The sequence below is a fragment of the Octopus sinensis genome, linkage group LG25 (genome assembly GCF_006345805.1).
Source record: "Octopus sinensis linkage group LG25, ASM634580v1, whole genome shotgun sequence".
Taxonomy (NCBI): Eukaryota; Metazoa; Mollusca; class Cephalopoda; order Octopoda; family Octopodidae; genus Octopus; species Octopus sinensis.
Genome location: NC_043021.1, coordinates 15,755,407 through 15,761,406, shown reverse-complemented (window position 1 = coordinate 15,761,406; position 6,000 = coordinate 15,755,407).

Here is a 6,000-nt window from a genome sequence, read left to right as displayed (position 1 = left end):
ATATATATATATATATTTACATATATATATGTATATATATATCTATATATATTTACTATATATATGTATATCTATAGATATATATATATATATTGAACATATAATATGTATATATATATATCTATATTACAACACACATGTATATATATATATAATACATATATATATGTATATATATATAATATACACACCATTATATATATTATATATAGATATATATATATTTAACATTATATACATGATATATAATATATATTTACAATATATACATGTATTATTATTATATACACATATATATATATATATATATATATATATAATATATATATATATTACATATATATATATATATATATATATATATATATTATCATATATAATATATATACATATATATAGTATTATTATATATATAATATATAATATATATTTACATATGTATATATATATATATATATATATATTTACATATAAATCCTTAAATCCTAAAAATGTTAGCCCGAAGGCCGCGGCCATGCTGGGGCACCACCGCTGAATGAGCTACACTAGTTTGTGAATCCACCTCTGATACGTGGCACTTGATCAACAAGGGAGTTCGATGCTGCTGCCCACATCCGTGTTCCTGTCGTGAGGTAGGTTCATCTGGGACTCCCAACAAGAAGAGATCCAGTTTATAGTTTAAAGAACCCACATCCACACCATGTAAGTCATCAGGTCCATTTAGGGAGGATGTTTAAGAGCTGTGGTCCTCTGAAACCCAAGCTGTTGCAGTATCTGGACCTGTATTTTGATGGTGATGTGGAATCCTTGGCACCACGCAGTGGCGCCCCGTTCTGCGGTTGGAGTAACTTTGAATGCCAAAGTTGGGACAAGACCCTCCAGGATTTTCCAGATGTATATCACTGCATATCTCTCCCGCCTCCGCTCCAGGGAGAAGAGTTTAATACCTTCATCAGTCTTTCCCAGTAGCTGACATTTTGCATTGAGACGATTTTCTTTGTGTAGCTTCTCTGAGTTGCTTCGAGTTCTGCTGTTTGTTTTATATTGTGTGGTGACCAAAGTTGGGAGCAGTAGTCCAAGCGGCTGAGGACAAATGTTTTCCATAGGACCATCAGTGTCTCCTTCTCTCTTGTTCTGAAAGTTCGGAGAATCCATCCAGCTAGCCGTCTGCATTTTATCACCAGATTAGCAATATGCATTTGGAAAGATGCATCATTGCTCATGTCAATGCCCGGTCACGCACTGATTTTGACTCAGGGATTGCAATTCTTCCTGGGCCAGTGTATCCAGTCTTCACGTCATTTACCTTTGTGTGCCAGTAGCGCAGGGCCTGGAACTTACCTGCATTAAACTGCATGTTGTTGTCCTCAGCCCACCTGTATATTGTGTCCAGCTCATGTTGCAGATGCGCAATATTTTCAGGGTTTTGTATTGCGTGGGAGACTTTGTGTCATCTGCATAGCTAGCAAGGGTGGTCATCGTAGCAACTGAAGGCATGTCTGAAAGGCCACTATGAACATCAGTGGCCCCAAGACAGTGCCCTGTGGGACACCCGCTTGTTTATTGCGTTTCCCTGGAGGTGGCTCCATTGCTCAACAACTGCCTGTTTTCTGTCTTTTAGGAAGTTGTGCAGCCACTCTCCAAGTTTCCTGCCTATGCCGAGACCACGCATATATATATAATATTTACAATATGTAATATATATAGTATATATATAATATAGATATATATATAGATATTATATACATAATAGTATATGTATATATATATATATATAATACATATATATATGTATATATATATATTATATATTTACATATTATATGATATATATTATATATATAGTATATATATATTTACATATTTACATTAATCTATGTAAGTATATATATATATATATTACATATATATATAGATATTATAATAATATATAGATATAACATACATATGCATATATATATATACACATACATATATATATATATTTACATATATACAGACACACACACACACACACACACATATATATATAATATATATACATACATATATATATATATATACATACATATCTCGCCTATGCCGAGACCACGCATATATATATATATTTACATATATATATATTATTATATATATATATATATATATATATATATATATATATATACATATTATATGTATATATTATATATATATTTACATATAATATGTATAATATATATATATATATTTACATATTTACATATATATATGTATATATATATATATATATATATATTTCACATATATATATATAATATATATATATATATATATATACATACATATTTACATATTAATTATATATATATATATACATACATATATATATATATTTACATATATACAAGACACACACCACACACACACACACACTATATATATAATATATATACATACATATATATATATTATATACATACATATATATATATATATATTATATACATATATATATATATATATATAATATATATATATATATCAAAATAAGCAACAAGGATATCCAGAGGTAATGCAGTTGTTGCTTATTTTGATTATAATCACCCCCATTTTGAATTATATGAATAAATACCATTCTAAATTCTGGTACCTTTAACTTAAGTACCATATTCATCTGAATCTATCTATATATATATATAAAATTATGATTGCTACTTTAAAGCAAATATAACAATTGGTTGAACATGGTTATAGGTGAAACTTGAACTTGAAATCCCAATCAACCATCCGATTCACACCCATAGGTACATACAAAACACACTTATACATACATACTTACACATATATACACACACACATACACACATATACAGGTACATATGCAAATTCATGCATACGTCTACACAAGCACAAGAAAACATTATCAATTCATGTACAAACACACACACACACATTCCAGCTTACAGCATTCTGTAACTCACTGTCCCTGTAAAACCCTAGGACAGAGTCTGGTTAGTGAAATGACTGACATTTCGTCCAAGGACAGAGACACACAAAGAACTCAATAAGGGAATGCGTGTAAGATGGAAAACACAAGCCTTGTTATTAAATACATATCTCACCAAATGTTATCAGTTTTCTTTTACTTTCGTTGAAGTATTGTCATTCTTGGCACAAGGCCAGAAATTTTGAAGGGAGAAGCAAAGATAATTTTATCAACCCCAGTGCTCAGCTGGTCCTTATTTTATCGACCCTGAGAGGGTTACAGAAAAGTCAACCATGGTGACATTTGAACTCAGAACATAAAGAGCCAGAAAAAATGGCACTTGGCATTTTGTCTGGAATGGTAACAATTCTACTGACTTTGCCCCCTGATTGTCATGTGCACAATAAGATTTACAAAGATTGTTGGTGTAAGGAAAATTTTCGCATCAGATAATAAATGTTTAAGTTAACAGTCTGTGTATTTTTGAATGGCAAGTCTGTGTCTTCTGTACTGCGATTGATTTATTGATTAAGTTTTTGTAATTATTTTTAGTGAAGTTTTGCCGAAATACGTTTCCAAGGGTGTAGATTATGTTTGTGTTTTATATATATAAAAAAAAAAAATAATAAATGCGCCCATTTTTTAAAGCCTAGCCAGGCTCATGGGCCTGGTTTCCCTGTTTCTATGGCCTATGTGTTCCCCCCAGCTGGACAGGACGCCAATCTGTCGCAGCGTTACTCATTTTTGCCAGTTGAGTAGACTGGAGCAATGTGAAATGAAGTGTTTTGCTCAAGAACACAACGCGTCGCCCGGTCCAGGAATCGAAACCACAATCTTACGATCATGATGCTGATACCCTAACCACTAAGCCACGCACCTCCACTGTGTTTATAAAGACTGAATAGACAAAATTTCTTTGAGGATTTTCGGATAATTTTTCCTTTTCCTATGGTCAGTAATTTATGAGGAAATAAATATGGAAGGGCACAAATGCATAATTAAGTCAGGAAACGGTGTAGGTGTACTTCAGGTAGACTCCCTCTTTTTCTCTTTTTACTTGTTTCAGTCATTTTGACTGCAGCCATGCTGGAGCACCGCCTTTAATCGAGCAACTCGACCCCGGGACTTATTCTTTGTAAGCCCAGTACTTATTCTATCGGTCTCTTTTGCCGAACCGCTAAGTTACGGGGATGTAAGCACACCAGCATCGGTTGTCAAGCAATGCTAGGGGGACAAACACAGACACAAACATACACGCACATATACACACACATACATATATACGACGGGCTTCTTTCAGTTTCCGTCTACCAAATCCACTCACAAGGCTTTGGTTGGCTCGAGGCTATAGTTGAAGGCACTTGCCCAAGGTGCCACGCAGTGGGACTGAACCCGGAACCATGTGGTTGGTAAACAAGCTACTTACCACACAGCCACTTGGCGAATTTTGAGAAACATGGAATTTTTGAAAGATGCAACGTCCTGACTGTTAACAACAAATATGAGTTGTTTATTACATGTTTCAACATTGTATTCAATTCGAAAACAACAAGATGATCTTCTTTAGATAGATTTATTGTATAAAATTGTCCCTAAATTCTGAAAAAAATATCTCGTTAAATTATAAATTTGAAATGAATCAATATTGAGTGATGTCTGTAGGAGCTCATGAAAGATGCAGAATATCAAAGAAGCGTTGTTAATGCATCCCTCGATTTGCAGAAGGAAAACGAAAATAATGTTAAGCTAAAAACAAAAAGAAAAGCGAAGGAATCGATATCAATATTGGTTCCAAATTTTGGCACAAGGCCTGCAATTCCGGGAGGAGGGGTCAGTCGATTATGTCAACCACAGTGCTCAACTGGTACTTACATTTTTCGAGGTCAATAAAACAAGCGTTAGTTGAGCACTGGAGGCGACATAATCGACTTACCTCCTCTCCCGAACTTGTTGGTCTTGTTCCAAAATTTAAAAAAATCGACATTAATCGAGAAAATATATTCAGGGCTGGCGACACGTTAAGGGAGACAACTCTTAGGAAATCCCTGCATCATCGCTCAACCAAGTAAAAAGTAGGAGTCAAATCTTCAAATTACGTTCTACCATTTTAAATAGCGGACTAGGGTTGCCATATGTCTGTATTTTCCAGGACATTTCCTGGATTCAGCAGTCCAAATTTGCGTCCGGGAAGAATTTTAAACCTTCTCCAAAAGCCCGGAATTTCAGTTTCTATAATTTAAAAAATTAGTTATATCTCACATACACACACATGAAACGCCAAATGTCCAAAGTATGTCGAAAGGGGGTCACGAAGGATTATGGTAAGTGGAGATGTCCTGGATTCTGACTGTCCAGATATTAGACAACTCATTATTGGTTCCAGACTTTGTCTCAGGACTGGGGTTGACCCGATTATATCGACTCCAGTGCTCAACTGGTACTTACTTCATCGACCCCTGAGAAGCAAATTTGACCTCGGTGGAATTTGAACTCAGAATGTAAAGACGGACGAAATGTCGATAAGGCGTTCTTCCCGGCAAGCTAGCAATCTGCCAGTTCGCTACCTTGGACAATCCTATATTGGAAAAAAATTATTTAAAAAAAAACCCAAAAAAGTAAAGTTCATTGGAATGGCTAGAAATAGCAGTTAAATCTTCAAATCACATCCTACTTGTAGGATACTGGGTGGTGCACCGGAAGTGACGTCATAGAACATGGCGGGAAATTCAATCAGCTGTCTTCATGGAACGGTAAACCAAATAGAAGAGATATGCTGAGGGAATTCTGGTGTATTACTGATTTTTGACCCAGAGGTTTAGGTTAGCGAGTGTCCCAGGGTTACACAACGAATTGCAGTGGCAGTTTTGAGTAGTTTTCCTGTTTGAAGTCGCTCCACCAGCTCCAGGTAGGAGTCTGTTTTGTTTTTTTTCGTCTTTCATATTGTAAGCTTTTTCGGCACTTTTTGTTGTGATTTGTTTCTGTCGTTGACGAGCAACATAGCCACAAAGATAAGACTATAAAGTCTGGCAGTG